Below are 17,967 nucleotides of genomic sequence, written 5' to 3' on the forward strand. Positions count from 1 at the left end.
CTCTGCAAGACTCCCTCAGAGTTTTGTTGTAGGCCCAACCACCTTCAGCTGCTTCATCAATGTCCTTCCTTCCATGATAAAGTCAGAAGTGAGGGATGTTTGCTAATGATTGCATAATATTCAACACTATTCACAACTTCTGAGATACTGCAAATATAACAAAACCTGGCCAATATCCAGGCTTGGGCTGGATAAGTGGTAAGTAATGTTTGCACCAAGCAAGTGTCAGGTGTGACCGTCTCCAACAAGAGAGAATATAATTAATGTCCCTTGTTACTCCATCACTGAGTATATCTGTCAATAATCTAAGGGTTTCAATTGACCAGAAACTGAATTGGACGTGATGAACCACTGTCACTAAAACTGCAGATCAGAGTCTCAGAACCTTGCAGCCTAAATTAATGACAGAAGTCTTAAACAAGAAGAAAAAAAAATTAAAGGTCATCACAGTTCAACTAACAGCTCCTGGGTTCAGGATACGATGGAAAACCAAGTCGCGACCACAACAGCAGATCTAGACTGCAGTGCCAGGCCATGAGTGCCCTGTCACACCCAGATGAGACCTCCACATAGAGACTTCACCTCCACGTTAGGACTACACCTCCGCACTGCGACTACACCTCCGTGCTGGGACTACATCTCCGTGTTAAGACAGCACCTCCACACTGCGCCTCCGTGTTGGGACTACACCTCCACACTGGGAATACATCTCCACGCTGGGACTACACCTCTGTGCTGGGACTACACCTCCACGCTGGGAATACTCTGCATGCTGGGACTAACCTCTGCGCTGGAACCACACCTCCACGCTGGGAGTACACCTCCATGCTGGTACTGCACCTCCACACTGGGATTGCACCTCCATGCTAGGACTATACCTCCGCACTGAGAATACACCTCTACACTGGAACCACACCTCCATGCAGGCACTACACCTCCATTCTGGGACTATACTTCCATGCTGGGAACAAAACTCCACACTGGGACTACACTTCCATGCTGGGACTACTACTCCGTGCTGGGACTGCAACTCCGTGCTGGGACTACACCTCCGTGCTGGGGCTGCACCCCCACGCTGGGACTACACCTCCACACTAAGAACACACCTCCACACTGGAAATACACTTCCACATTGCAAATACACCTCCGCACTGGGACTGCAACTCCACACTGGGACTACACCTCCATGCTGGGACTACACCTCCATGCTGGGACTACACTTCCACGCTGGGATTACACCGCCATACTGGACTACATCTCCATGCTGGGAAAACAGCTCCATGCTGCGAATACACCTCCGCACTGGGACTACACCTCCATGCTGGGACTACACCTCCATGCTGGGACTACACCTCTATGCTGGGACTACACCTCCACGCTGGGATTACACCTCCGTACTGGACTACACCTCCATGCTGGGAATACAGCTCCATGCCACGAATACACCTCCGCACTGGGACTACACCTCCGTGCTGGGACTACACCTCCATGCTGGGACTACACCTCTATGCTGGGACTACACCTCCACGCTGGGATTACACCTCCACACTGGACTACATCTCCATGCTGGGAATACAGCTCCATGCTGGGAATACAGCTCCACACTGGGACTGCTACTCCACTCTGGGACTACACCTCCATGCTGGGACTACACCTCTGTGCCGGGACAAGGCCTGTGCACTGGGATGAGACCTCCGTGTCGGGACAAGAGCACCAGTCCAGGCTGAGACTGTTCCTCCTAGAGAAGACCACCGCTCCAGGAGACCACCACCCCAGATGATCGCACCTCCAGTCATATACCACTATTCTGAGCCATAGGAAGCCAGTTTGTTGCTGGGCCTGGACCAGGAGAAGATACCTTCATTAAAAAGAAGGCAAGGTACTGTAATACATGGAAACCTTAAAAAAAAACCATAGAAAAGCAAAAGCCAAGAGGACAGACTAAATGAGATCCACTTCCCTGGGCTGAAGATTCCGCACGTTGCACCTCTGTCACCATCTCAAAAAATAGTTTTGACTGACACCACTTACGAAAATCTTATTCCCCGCATGCCCAATGCTCAGTAGCAGCAGCGCTTACTATCTACAAGATGTGCTGCAGAAATTCACCAAGGATCCTTAGGCAACATCTTCCAAATCCAGAGCCACTACCTTCCAGGAGGTCATAATTCGCAGGTAAATGGGAAAACCACCACCTGCATGTCCCATTCTAGCCACTCACCATCCTGACTTGGAAATATATCGCCAATCCTTGAGACTCACTGGGCCAAAATCCAGGAACCCCTTCCTAATGGCATTGTGGGTCTCACTACAACAAATAGACTGCAGTGTTATGGAAGGCAGCCCAGCGCCATCTTCTCAAGGGCAACTAGGGATAGGCAATAATGGTCCAGCCAGTGAAGCCTTCATCTCATGAGTGAATAAAAAGAACACAAAAGGAAATATTTCTCCAGTCTTGAATCTTTCTTTGTGAATTCCCTCCGAGCTTGGACTGCCTTTGATTCCCTGTTGTGTTATCCATCTCAGCCAATCAGAGTCAGCGGGCCAACTTTTCTCCTGTAGTGTAAACTGTTCTCATCCTATAAACTTTGGCATTCTTGCATTTGTCCTGAGGAGTGCAAGAGGAGAGCTGTTAGCACTTTTCTCTTTTAGAAATTAGCAAGAAATCGCTTCTTCTTTGTAGTTCTGTTCAAAAGAAAAACATGTTTCTTTTTTTAAAAGACAGCAATGTGTACTCTGGCTTGAAGTCGCAGCTCATCTCGACGGCATGAGTGAGCTGATTATAACACACACTGTTCAAACAATAAGATCTTTGCAGCATGTCTAAGCTAATAGCTACATATTGACCGATGTTAAATCAGCATCTCTATGCTGTTTGGGTGCTCAGAGCCAGCACCAAAAATAGGTAAGAGAAATAAGCATGTCGGTCAACAGAACGATGCTGTAATTTATCATGTCTATTTGCAGTGCTCAATTTTTAAAGGGATGATGCTATTATGAATAAATGTCTGATCAATACAGGTATACTTCATATGCTTAGTATCAGATGTAACATTGCTTTGATGCACGTTATTGCCCATCATATTTAAAAAATATGAGGGGAAGCTCTTTCTTGAGAGGGAGCGGAGGTGATTTACTGGAAAAGTACCAGGACGAGGGGCTTCAACGATGTGGAGGGACCAGAGAAATCTAGTTCATTCACTTTGAGCCCAAGTGCTAGATGTTTTGGCATTACAGGAGCTGGTGGACATTAAGCATTGCCAGGGTTGGGGTGTGAAACACCCAGCTACTTCCCAGCACCAACCTTGATTCCAGTGACCTCCATGTTATGGAATGCAACACCCCGAGCTGGAAATGGGTTGCTCATGACATTAGTCAGCATCAAACACTGATTTTACACTCGCACTGTCATTCCAGCCAATATGCTTACAAATGGCTGCAGAACTGGTCTTGCGCTTCCCTCAGGATCTCCTGCACACTGGTGTTGTTTACAGACACCACCATCCAACTTGCAGTTTAGTTGCTTTGGTCTGTGTATTTTACCTGCTATTGTGGAGGTAGTGGAGGTATGGAGTTACTGGGGCAGTTGTGAGAAGTTGAAGGAGAGGTGTGGCCCATGAATATCCTTTAGGGAAGGAAACTGCTGTCCTTACCTGGTCCAGCACATGTGTGACTTCAGACCCACAACATATGGTTTGACTGAATTGAATTGAATTGAATTGAATTTATTGTCACATGTACAGACGCACAGTGAAAAGCTTTGTCTTGAAAGCAATACAGGCAGTATATAAAGCTAAATAAAATAGATAAATAAATAATAGGAAAACAGCAGCAAAAACAAAAACACAGGTACAGGTGAATGCTGAGAGAGTCCATTCAGTATTCTAACAAAAGTACCTTCTCTAGAGGTTGTAGAAAAACATTGCCAGGGTGGGATGGATCTTTGACAATGCCTTTCCTTGACAGCGGGCCCGCTGGACGGATTCTATAGATGAGAGATTGGCCTTTTTGATTGTCCAGGCCAAGTTCACCACTCTCTGTAACCGTCTCCGATCTTGAATGGCACAGTTGCCATACCTGGTAGCAATACATCCAGACAAAATGCTCTCGATGGCGCACCTATAAAAGTTGGCAAGGGTATTCATGTCATGCCAAATTTTCTCAGCTGTCTGAGGAAGAAGAGACATTGTTGGGCCTTTGTAACCAGTGCATCCACATGAAGAGTCCAAGAAAGATTGTTGTAGATGACCACTCCCAGGAGCTTCACACTCTCCACTCATTCCACCTCTGTGCTGTTAATGTGTAGGGGGACATGAGTAACACCCTGTTGAAAGTCAATAATGAGTTCCTTGGTTTTGCCGGCATTGACAGCTAGACTGTCAACTGCCCTCTGGGCAATTAGGGATGGGCATTAAATGTTGGCCTATCCAGTGATGTCCTCAACCCATGAATGAATGTTTTAAAAGTTGGATGTTTAGCAGGAGCTGTATTTATCTGAAAGGTCTCTAGGTGCACCACTTGCTCCTGGTCTCAGTGTGGCTAGGGATATAGGGGCTCCTGTACCAGCTCATCCTGGGCTACAACAGTGAATATAGCAGAGTGGATAACCTGTTGGTGGACTGTGGAGCTGGAGGCACGGTCTCAGTAGTTTGCCCATGTAAACTTTCAGGAAAGTACTTCTCCGACCCACGCTAAGACAGGAGCAGTGTGTGAAGCTAGTTGATAAGTTTTGGTGCATAAGCATCATTCATTGCCCTTGACCTTGACTACTCATGTGAGATCATTTGTGTGGCACCACATCCTCAGCTCCAAATTGTTCACATTAATCGCCCCTCCTCCCGTGTTGTGTATATAGTCTCGTTGTCAATCGAGCCTCTTTGAACCCTGAGAGAAAAATAAATCAGTCTTTCAGAAATCAGTGACTCCAGTGCAACATCTAAAAACATCCAGTTGCATCATTTCAGGTCCTTCCTAAACAATTTTCACTATTTCCCAACAATTTTGATCTCCGCTGCAGCTAAAGTGCCCCTCATCTGTCAGGGCTGTGTTCCAGCTAAACTTTAGTCTTTAGATGGCGCTAATCTCCAAGAAATTTGCCTTTCTGAGGTACATAGCCCCATTCAAAAAATGCATTCAACTCTGGCCATTATTATCGAAATTAACACAGAAATTTACAATAAACAGGCAGCACAAAGTTTGTCTCTTCAATTAGGTGTGGGAGCATCGTCCATCACAATCCCGAACCCAAATTTCAAGGCTGCCCTGGTTAGATCCCCTCATTCTTTCTAAAGTCTTGTCTGGCCAAATTAAAATAAATTACTTGACAGAAAACAAACCTGTCAAAATTGTGTGCACACAGTATTAAGCATAAAAGGGTCACTCCACCATTTGTCACAATGTCAAACAGATAACCAGCATTTAATCAGAGTGTGTACCTTCCCATGGAGCTCAGTACAAGGCAGTATATTTATTTTTATTCACTGAATGGAAGAATAATGTTTTAAGTAATTGTATTGGGAAGTTCTTTTTAACAGATTAATTTAACAATTATTGATAGAATCTTACAGAAAGAAGAGTTCAAACAAAGTCAAATCCATTCTGACTCTTTAGTAGCCTGATGTCTAACAGCAGAAAGATCTGAATTCTCCACAGAAAATCAGATCATTCTTCCTTTAATGGTAGGAGCCAGAAAGCGAACATTCCCGCTTTAAGGAATCTGGAGTCAAGTGGCTTCCCAGAACTGAGGCAGTGATGTGACAGAAATAGATAGCTTTGTAGTTTATCATGACTGTGTGATATTTCTAACTGGTTCCCACACTCAGTTCATTGAAAGAAAAATGACTGTTGAGACAAACAGGCTGGAGTGTTTCAAAAAAAAAGATTGCTCTTTGGGAAATCAGCATTTTCCCGTACTTTCATGTAGTTTCTCTTAACTAAAGTTACCTTCACTCCCGACAGCAATGTATCATGGGAGTGTCAATAGTATGTTATCACCTTGACCTTGATGAACAAATGTGATTTCAATGGATCTATGGATATTCTATTCTATTCTTTTTTTAGATTAGATTACTTACTGTGTGGAAACAGGCCCTTCGGCCCAACAAGTCCACACCGACCCGCCAAACCACGGCCCACCCAGACCCCTACATATACCCCTTACCTAACACTACAGGCAATTTAGCATGGCCAATTCACCTGACCTGCACATCTTTGGACTGTGGGAGGAAACCGGAGCACCCGGAGGAAACCCACGCAGAATGTGCAAACTCCACACAGTCAGTTGCCTGAGGGGGGAATTGAACCCAGGTCCCTGGTGCTGTGAGGCAGCAGTGCTAACCACTGTGCCACCGTGCCGCCCTAATTCTATTCTATGTTGTGTACGTGGTTGCTTTTAATCAGTGTAATTTAGAGAAGGAAATCTGCCATTCTCTGGACTATACGTGATTCAATAAACATCGCAATGTGGTTAACACTTAATTGCCCCTTTTGGGAACTGATGATGGATAATAAATGCTGGTCTAGCCCTGACCCAATGAATGAATTTTTAAAAATCTGGACTTTGCTATTTCAACCAAGATGACTGCTTGTTATAAGATGTAATACTTTTGAAGGGGTTAATGTTCATGTTACACTGGCTCCACCCATTCTACTGATGTCACATACAGTCTGTGGATGGAGACAAAGAGATTTGGTGTGGCCTTTCAGATGAAGCAAAGGGATCTGTACCAGCTCTCGAAGGCCCCAGTAATGATGAGGTGAGAGTGTGCTGTTGGAAAAGCATAGCAGGTCAGGCAGCCTCCGAGGAGCAGGAGAATTGACATTTCGAGCATAAACCTGTCATCTGGAATGAGGCTTGCGGGTCCGGGTGGCTGAGAGACAAATGGGAGTGGGGTGGGGTTGGGGCGAAAGGTAGCTGAAAATGCAATAGGTAGATGAAGGTGAGGGAGAAGGTGAAGGTCAGAGAGGAGGGTGGAGAGGATGAATGGGAAAGGTGATGGATAGGTCAGGAGGGCGGTGCCACGTTGGGGGCATGGGACTGGGATAACATGTGGGGGAAGGGAAATGAGTAAACTGGTGAAATCCATGTTGATCCCATGTGGTTGGAGGGTCCCAAAGTGGAATATGAGGCATTCTACCTTCAGGCATTGGGTGGTAAGGGTGTGGCGATGGAGGAGGCCCAGGGCATGCATGTACTTGGTGGAGTGGGAGGGGGAAGTTGAAGTGTTCAGCCACAGGGCAGTGGGGTTGGTTAGTGTGGGTGTCCTCCAAACTAGAGGAGGTGCAGTTAGTAAGTTTGCTTATGACACCAAAGTTGGAGGTGTAGTGGACGGCGAAAAAGGTTACCTCAGATTACACCAGGATCTTGATCAGATGGGCCAATGGGCTGAGGAGTGGCAGATGGAGTTTAATTTAGATAAATGTGAGGTGCTGCATTTTGGAAAGTCAAATCAGGACAGTACTTACATACTTCATGGTAAGGTCCTAGGGAGTGTTGCTGAACAAAGGAACCTTGGAGTGCAGGTTCATGGTTCCTTGAAAATGGAGTCTCAGGTAGATAGGATAATGAAGAAGTTTAGTATGCTTTTATTTTTTGGTCAGAATATTGAGTATAGGAGTTGGGAAGTCATACTGCAGCTATACCGGACATAGGTTAGGCCATTTTTGGAATATTGTGTGCTGTTCTGGTCTCTCTGCTAGAGGAAGGATGTTGTGAAACTTGAAAGGGTTCAGAAAATATTTACAAAGATGTTGCCAGAGTTGGAGGATTTGAGTTGTAGCGAGAGGTTGAATAGACTGGGACTGTTTTCCCTGGAGTGTCGGAGGTTGAGGGGTGACCTTATAGAGGTTTATAAAATCATGAGGGGCATGGATAAGGTAAATAGACAAGGTCTTTAGTTTGGGGGACTCCCGAACTAGAGGACATAGGTTTAGGATGAGAGAGAAAATACTTAATAGGGACCGAAGGGGCAACTTTTTCGCATGGAGGGTGATGGGTGTACGGAATGAGCTACCAAAGGAAATGGTGGAGGCCGGTACAATTACAGCATTTAAAAGGCATCTGGATGGATACATGAATAGGAAAGGTTTAAAGGGATATGGGCCATGGGATTAGATTAATTTAGGATATATGGTTGGCATGGATGAGTTGGACTAAAGGGTCTATTTCTGTGCTGTATGGCTCTATGAATCTAAGACTCTAGAATCATGATCATTATTCAAATGATAATGAGGGGGTGAATGACTCTGGACTGCATCACCTTCAGGGATGAGAGATGTGTTACATCCGGGCAAAATTAACCCACATCTGAGGGCTAGAGTGAGTTGGGGAAACTGAGGTGCAGTGTAATGTTACTAGGTAAGTAATTTGAAAGATAGGCTAATACTTTGGGAGTATGGGTTCAAATTCTCACCTCGGTAGCTGATTCAATTGTAATGTATTTCTCTGGAATTGAAAACTACTATCAGTAATGTATTCCATAACAATTATAATCAATCATCATAAAAAATACGAGCATACTTTAGGAAAGGGAATTGGCTGTTCTTATCTGCTCTGGCTTCCATGGTGCTTCAGATCCACAACAATGTGCTTAACTCCTATTCATTCTCTGAATTAGCCAAGCAAGCCATGGAGTCCAAGGGCATTAAGGGACGTGCAACAAACATTGGCTTCTGCCAGCCTCAGCCATATTACACGATTGAAGCAGAAAAGGAGTGAGGGGAAGCATATGACACCAGGATTATGTATCACTTACTGAATTATGACAACATACGGAGTTAAGGGCAAACATCAGGCAATGGCCTAGTGGTATTACTGCTAGACTGTTACTCCAGAGACACAGGTATGTTCTGGTAATGACTGATTTTGATTTACGCTGTAGTAAGATTGTGGAATTTGAATCAAATAAAACATCTGGAATTAAGTATCTAATGATGACCATGAAACCTTTGTTGAGAAAACCCCATCTGGTTCACTAATGCCCATTAGGAATGGAAACTACTTCACTAGCTCATCTGTGAATTGAAATCGAAGATAATTCAAAGGACAAACATAATCAATAAGGGCACAGTTTCTGATCATAAACATATCTGTGTATGTTTATACCACAGCTGGAGGAAGAGCAAAGCAGCTGTGGTATAAACATACAGATATGATGTTAGCGATGGCTTAGACTTGATACAATGCATCTAATTAATGAAAAAGTGCTTTAAACATCAGTCAGCACTTTGTAGTAGCATGAACAAACACCAACACTCAAACATGATAGGACAGGTGACCAAAAGCTTGGCCAAGAGGTAGCACCTTAAAGGCAAGAGGGGGGGAAGGGAGGAGTTGAGAGTTCCGGAGTTTAATGTGCAGCTGCAAATGTTGTGACATTGAAAATCAAGAAAAGATAGCAGATCCAAATTGGAGGTGATCCAATATGGGATGCTTTTCACAGCTGACATGACCAAGAGCAAATAATGACTTCTGTAAGTGTTTGTTGTTGGTAACGGGCGAACATTAATGTCATGATATCTCCCACACCCTGAAGCAATGGATTTCCACTCCAACTGACAACATCAGAACACAAGTGTGAAGGAATACTCAGATACAATTGCCAAATTTGTGGAAAATTCTTCTCAAAGGAATGTTTTACGTCAATCATTGCCTCACACTCACTCTCCTGTGAGTCCATTCATGGGCAGTTGTGAAAATAGACTGGCAGGTCTCAAGGTTTCTAAATTCAGCCTCAATGGCAACTTGCAAGAGAATGAAGAGAACTGTGCAAACACAGAGGAATGATGAATTAAGGTTGCTTTAGCTCCCCCCCCCCCCCCCCCCCACCTCCAAGTTTCATACATCATTCACACAACATTAGACTGAGTGGCAGAAATGAAGTAGCAATCTTAAATCATAGAGTCATGAAAAGGTTACTGCACAGAATGAGATTGTTTGGTCTGTCATGTCTATGCCAGCTTTCTCCAAGAACAACACAGGACAGTAAAGTTCTTGAATCAAAAATGTGGAGCTAGAAAAGCACAGCAGGTCAGGCAGCATCTGAGGAGCAGGAGAATCGATGTTCCAGGCATAAGCCCTTCATCATTCCTGATTCTAGAAGAATCCTCCTATGTACATCCCACTTCCCTACCATCCTTCAATCTCTTCTCATCGCCAACCCGTTGCCAAGTACCTCTTGTTTCCCATTCGTCGTCCCTTCTTTGAGGTTGAATTGCAATGAGCATCTCGCTGAATTGGAGGGAAGGGAATTGCTCCCTGGACACCTCTCCCTGAGAGTGCCTTGTCACCCTCTCTGTTGCATCTGCATGATCTCCCTATCAGGCTGCAGATCAGGAGGATTTGGTGACGACATACCTATTGTTTGGAACAAGTTGTCTGGAAATCTTGATGTCAGAACCATGTGCTTCATCATTCCTTGTAAACGTCACCGAGTTTAAATAGTAAACAGAAGTAACAGTTCTCGACAATCTACAAGAGTCATTAGAAAACAACATTAACTGATCTGAAAATAGTAGATAATCTTTTTGACTAGCGTTATGGGTTGGCTTGGGGATTCCTTCCTGCTGCTGAGCATGTTTTTCAGCTGTGCATGTTTAAGAGACTCCATGACTTCAAGTGTTCAATTAAAAAATGGCAGTGTTGCTGCCAAACTGACCCACGCCGCCCTTCCCTACACAGCGGACTTACAGTGTGCACTCCAAACACTGATAATGCTCTCACGGAAATGTGAGCTCCTCACGCAGCATTGTGCACATGCAATAGCAACCATTGTGCCACAAATCGGGTGCTTTGCAGTCAAACTTTTCACCAGTACTCACAAATCTGTTTACAGATAAATCTGTGAGACATTGAGCCTATTTTTAGTGCAGCCATTCTAGCATAGTCACTAGCTAACAGACTTATTAAAAATAAAGCTATTCCCAGATATTTAAACAAATCACCATTCACCAGAATATCTGTTTGAGTAAACAGTCATTAATCCATGCACCCATTCAAATGTATAGCCATTAACACACACACATGCATTGAAAATAGCTCAACATTTATCACAACATGATTTGGAAATGCCAGTGTTGGACTGGGCTGTACAATGTTAAAAATCACACTACACCAGGTTATAGTGCAACAGCTTTAATTGGAAGCACTAGCTTTCGGAGCTGCTCCTTCATCAGGTGGTTATGGAGTACACAATTGTGAGATCACCTGATGAAGGAGTGTCGCTCCGAAAGCTAGTGCTTCCAATTAAAGCAACGCACCATAACCTGGTGTTGTGTGATTTTTAACTTTATCACAACAGCTTATCATTATCTCAAGTCGATTGAAAAAATGCAATCCTCTCCAATAAAACCTGCTCATTTTACTTATGGCATTCCTTTGAATGAACAGTTCCTGAGGCAGTGGAACAGAGTGGTTTTGGAGCATTAACCATATGTTAGAGTGACTGATCAAAAATATGCAATGACGGACAGATAAGAAATCACAGGGTAAAATAGTAAAGCTGCTATAGTCTTACCACACCAAGTTACTCTGTCCTCAGAGAGAGAGAGACAACTGGTGGTGATTTAACCTGAGGGTGACCGCATCTCACGTGACGGGATAGGTTGAGAAGGAGAGCCTGCCATGGCAACCTCAGTTATTGTGGGAATTGAACCCATGTTATGGCATCAATTCTACATTGCAAACTAACTGTCTGGACAACTGAGCTTATTACACCATCCCCATCCCACCCCTAATCATAGAGACTTAGAATCCTACAGTCCTACAGCACAGAGACAGGCTTTTCAGCCCAAAATAGCTCATGCCAATCAAAATGTCCATCCACGCTGACCTCATTTCCCTGCACTTGGCGCATATCCTACTAAACTTTACCCATCCATGTATTTGTCCCAATGCCTTTTAAAAGTTGTTAATGTACACATCTCAACCATTTCCACTGTAGATGAGCAGGAAGCTGGGTGAACACAGCAAGCCAGGCAGCATCAGAAGGTGGAGAAGTCAATGTTTTAGTACAACCCCTCTTCATAAATGGAGGTGGGGGTAGCAGGAGCTGCATATACAGGCAGGGGTGTGGGACGGTTTAGGTTGCGACAAGGACGAAGTGGTGAGGCAATGATAGGTGAACACAGGTAGCGGGTATGACATGGTCGGTTGATGGATCTGACTGGTAGCCGAAGGATCGGTCGGAGGGATGGAAGGGAGGGGAGGGGCTGGAAGAGGAGTCGAGGGATGGGCAGGGAGTTTATTTGAAACTGGAAAACTCAATGTTGAGTTCCCCAGGCTGTAGGCTGCCCAGGTGGAAGGTTTTTCTTAGATTAGATTACTTACAGTGTGGAAACAGGCCCTTCGGCCCAACAAGTCCACACCGACCCGCCGAAGAGCAACCCACCCAGAACCATTCCCCTACATTTACCCCATTCATCTAACACTACGGGCAATTTAGTATGGCCTATTCACCTAACCTGCACACCTTTGAGCATGCAGAGGAAACCCACGCAGACACGGGGAGAATGTGTAAACTCCCACATAGATAGTTGCCCGAGGCGGGAATTGAACCCAGGTCTCTGGCGCTGTGAGGCAGGACTGCTAACCACTGTGCCATAGTGCTAACCACTGTGCCGCCATGCCGCCAACTAAGCTGAATGCTAGGTCAGCATGTCATGATTAGATTCCATACAGTGTGAAAACAGGCCTTTTGGCCCAACCAGTCCACACCGACCCACCAAACAGTAACCCACCTAGACCCATTTCCCTCTGACTAATGCACCTAACACTATGGGCATTTTGTATGGCCAATTCACCTGACCTTCACATCTTTGGACTGTGAGAGGAAACCGGAGCACCCTGAGGAAACCCATGCAAACGCGGGGAAAATGTGCAAGCTCCACACAGACAGTCACCCAAGGCTGGAATCGACCCTGGAACCCTAGAGCTGTGAGCCAGCAGTGCTAACCATTGAGCCACCGTGCCACCCAGTTATGTGTTGTTCCTCCCAATTTGTGGTCTGATTCATAGAGGAGGCCAAGGATGGACATGTAGGAGAGGGATTGGGAAGGGGAATTGAAATGGGTGGTGACTGGGAGGTCAGGCTAGCTCTTAGGGCCCCAGCTGAGATGTTCGGCAAAATGTGCCCTTAGGTTATGTTTGGTCTCACTGATGTAGAGAAGACCACATTGGGAGTACCAGATACAGTAAACTAGGCTGGAGGAGAGGCAGGTGAACCTCTGTCTCACCTAGAAGGACTGTTTGGGGCCCTGGATGGAGTTAAGAGGGGTGATGTGCCACCAGGTTTTGCATCTTTTATGGTTGCAGGGGAAGGTACCTAGGGTTTTGGGGGTTTGGTGGGAAGGTGGCGTGAATCAAGGATTGGAGAAGGGAATAGTCCTTGCGGAAGACAGAGACAGGTGGGGAGGGGAAGATGTTTTTGGTGATGGGGTCTAGTTGGAGTTGGCTGATGTGTTTGAGGATGATATGTTGAATGCGGAGATTGGTGGCAATGACAAGGGGAAACCCTATCTTTATTGCATTTGGAGGAGTGGGTGCTTAAAGCAGTGGAGCAGGCAGTGAAGGAGGTGCAATGGAGGACTCTCTGGATGATAGAGGGCGAAAAAGCAGGTTTAAAATAGTTGGACATCTGGGATGCTTGGGAGTGGAACAGCTCCTCGTCAGAACAGATGAAACAGAGATGCAGAGAAAAAAATGAGTGCATTCACCCTATCCATGCCTTTCATCTTATATACCTCTATGAGGTCTCCCCTCAGTCTCCTATCCTCTAAAGGAAAGAATCCTAGCTTTTCCAACCTCTCTCTATAACTCAGACTATTGAGTTCTGGCAATAATTGCAGGAAGGTAGGGGAGATACAGTCTTGCTGTTAATTAAGAATGAGATTAGGGCAATAGGGAGAGACAATGCAGGATCTAAGGAGCAAAATGTTGAATCCTTTTGGGTGGAGATCAGGAATAGTAAGGAGAAGAGATCACTGCTGGGAGTAGTCTATGGGCCACCCAATAATAAGGCACAGGCAATCAATCAACCAATATCTGATGCATGTAAGAATGGAGTGGCAGTAGTTATGGGGACTTTAACATGCACATTGATTGGCCAAATCAAGTCAGTAGAGGCAGTCTTGAAGAGGAGTTCATAGAATTGATCCATGATAAATTTCTTGAACAGCAAGAAATGTTACCAACCAGCAAGGGAGCATACAATCTTAAATCCGGTCCTGCATAATGAGACAGGCAAATTTAATGATCTCGTAGTTAAGGATCCTCTTGAAAAGAGTGATCACAGTATGATCAAATTTTGGATACAAATGGAGGGAGAAATAGTATCATTTAAAACTAGGTTATTATGCTTAAACAAGGGAGACTAAAATGGGATGAGGAAAGAGTTGGCTAAATTAGACTGGGAACACAAGTTATCCGGTGGAACAGTTGAGGAACAGTGGAGGACTTCCAAAGAGATTTTTCACAGTGCTCAAGGAAAGCATATTCTGGTCAAAATCAAGGATAGAAAGGGTAGGAAAAGCCTGCCTTGGATAACCAAGGAAATAAAGGAGACAAATCCAATCAAAAGTGCGTGCAGACAAAGAGAGAGAAAGTCAGGACTGCAGATGCTGGAGATCAGAGTCAAAAAGTGTGACACTGGAAAAGCACAGCGGGTCAGGCAGGAGAGTTGATGTTTCGAGCATAAGTTCTCTTCGTCATTCCTGGTGAAGAGCTAATGCTCGAAATGTTGACTCTTCTGCTCCTCAGATGCTGCCTGACCAGTTGTGCTTTTCCAGCACCACACATTTTGACTCGTGCTGACAAAGTAGCCAAGAGTAGTGGGAAACAGGGTTTAAAAAGCAACAAAGAATCACAAAGCAAGTAATAAACAAAGGAAAGATAGATTATGAATGCAAACTAGCACAGAATATAAAAACAGGTAGGAAAACTTTTTATAAAAATGGAAAATGGAAAAGGATGGCTAAAGTGGATGTAAGTCCCTTGCAGCACAGAAAGAGGAATTAATATTGAGTAATGGTGAAATGGCTGAGGCCTTGAATAACTATTTTGTGTCAGTCTTCACAGTGGAAGATGTGTCTAACATGCCAAAGAATGACGTTAAGTTTATGATAGGAGATGAGGACCTCAATACAATTGTTATCACTAAAGGGGTAGTGTCGAGCAAACTTGAGGGTCTAAAGTTAAATAATTCCCCTGGTCCTGATAGAATGCATCCAGGATGCTGAATGCAATGGCATAAGTTATGGTAGATGTGTTATTGGTAATTTAACAAAATTCACTGGACTCTGGGCAGGTCCCAGTGGACTGGAAGACAGTGAACGTCACACCGCTGTTTACAAAAGTGTGCAGGCTGTAAGCAGGTAACTATAGGCCAGTTAGCTTAACATCTGTAGTTGAGAAAATGCTGGAGGCTTTCATTACAGAAGAAATAGTGAGACATCTGGATGGAAAGGGTTCCATCAGGCAGTTGCAGCATGGATTCAAGAAGGGAAGGTCTTGCTTTAACAAACGTACTGGAGTTCTTTGAGGATGTCACAAGCGCAGTGAACAGAGGGAAACAAGTGAATGCTGTATGCTTGGATTTCCAGAAGGCACTCGATAAGGTACCACATAAAAGACTCACTCATAAGATAAGAATGCATGGAGTTGTGGGGCAAGTACTAGTATGGATAGATGACTAGTTAACCTATAGAAACAGAGGGTTGGGATAAATGACCGTTTCTCTGGTTGGAGATCAGTGGTGAGCAGGATGCCGTAGGGCTCGGTATTGGGCCTGCAACTGTTCATGATATATATATATATATATAAATGGTCTGGAAGAGGAGACCAAGTGTAACGTATCCATATTTGCTGCTGACACTAAACTGAGTGGAAAGGCAAACTGTGCAGAGGATGTGGAGGGTCTGCACAGAGATTTAGATCGGTTATGTGAGTGGGAAGGGTTTGGCAGATGGAGTATAATGCTGGTAAATGTGAAGTTATCCATTTTTAAAGTAAAAATAGTAGGTCAGAGTATTGGTGAAAAATTGCAGCATGCTGTTGTGCAGAGGGACGTACAAGTGTTCAGACATGAATCACTAAAAATTGATTTGCGGTGCAATGGGTAATCAGGAAGGCAAACAAAATATTGGCTTTCATTGCTAGAGGGTTTGAATTTAAGCGCATGGAGGTTCTGCTGCAATTGTACAAGGTGTTGGTGAGGCCACATTGGAGTATTATGCGCAGGTCTGGTCCTCTTACTTAAGGAAGGATATACTGGCTTTGGAGGTTGTGCAGAGGAGGTTCACCAGGTTGATTCTGGAGATGAGGGGATTCCCTATGAGGAGAGTTTGCGCTGCCTGGGTCTGTACTCGTTAGAATATAGAAGAATAAGGGGGGAACCTATACAAATATATAAAATTATTAAAGGGATAGATAAAATAGAGGCAGGCAAGTTGTTTCTGCTAGTGGGTGAGACTAGGAAATGTGGCCTCAAGGTTAGAATGGAGTAGATTTAGGGCAGAGATGAGGAGAAACTGGTTTTTCCAGAGAGGAGTGAATCTATGGAGATCTCTGTCCAAGGAAGCAGTAGAGGCAGCTTCATTAAATATATCCATTCAGAGTTGGTTGGGTTTTTGCATGGTGGGGGAGTTAAGAATTCTGGGGATGATGCAGGTAGGAGGAACTGAGATGATAGATAGATCAGCCATGATCTTAATGAATGGCAGAGCAGGCTTGATGGGCCAAATGGCCTACTCCTGCTTCTATTAATATGAAACTATGAAGCACCCTTGTAAATTTAGTCTGCACTCTTTCCAGTTTCATAATTTCTACAGCAAGGTGACCAAAACTTAACACAATATTCCAAGTGCGGCTTCACCAGTGTCCTGTATAACTGTAACATAACTTCCCAACTTCATATTCAATGTCCTGAATGATGAAGGCCAGTGTGCCAATGCCTTCATCACTGCCCTGTCTACCTGTGACTCCACTTTCAGAGAACCATGCACCCAAACTCAAAGGTCCCTCTAACTATACGTCAAGTACTTGTATGGTTACACAGTTCTATTAAAATATATGTGCAAGTATTCACATTGTAGTGATTTTCTAACATTGTAATTCTCATGGGGACCTTGCACCCACTTGGAACGCACATTGGAAAGTCAGATATACAAATTGATAGCTGGAAAGTCATGCTCAGCATGTATATAAACAACAGAGAGATGCTTTCAGAGTGTCGGACTCGCTGTTAGGAATGAAAACTTGAAAAATTTTCCACATTCAGTTAGGCATCCTTCCCACAGTCACATCTTCCTGTTGCAATGTAGAAAAGCAAAAGCCTGGAAATTGATGTTTCATATCAAATTTTGTCATTTATTATATCTGCACAAATCTACTGTCAACCTATTTTAAAGGTGGGCAGCACGGTGGCACAGTGGTTAGCACTGCTGCCTCACAGCGTCTGAGACCCGGGTTCAATTCCCGACTCAGGCGGCTGTGTGGAGTTTGCACATTCTCCCCGTGTCTGCGTGGGTTTCCTCCGGGTGCTCCGGATTCCTCCCACAGTCCAAAGATGTGCGGGTTAGGTGAATTGGCCATGCTAAATTGCCTGTAGTGTTAGGTAAGGGGTAAATGTAGGGGTATGGGTGGGTTGCGCTTCGGCGGGTCGGTGTGGACTTGTTGGGCCGAAGGGCCTGTTTCCACACTGTAAGTAATCTAATCTAATCTAAGTAATCCAATCGAATCAAAAAAAAATCCTGTGTAACCCTATAATGCTGCAATGACATGCTCCTGCCAGTGGAGGTGCTACAGTTACATACTGGCAGCAAGCTATCATTACAACAGAACAATGGTGTTCACCTTCATAGCAGCAGGTCCAGGAGAACATCCAGGCATGGTCTGATAAATGGCATTCAACATCCATGCCACACAAGTATCACACCATCTCCAACAGAAGAGAATCTAAACATTTCCCCTTGAAG

Source organism: Hemiscyllium ocellatum, chromosome 12, assembly GCF_020745735.1.
Source record: "Hemiscyllium ocellatum isolate sHemOce1 chromosome 12, sHemOce1.pat.X.cur, whole genome shotgun sequence".
Lineage (NCBI taxonomy): Eukaryota > Metazoa > Chordata > Chondrichthyes > Orectolobiformes > Hemiscylliidae > Hemiscyllium > Hemiscyllium ocellatum.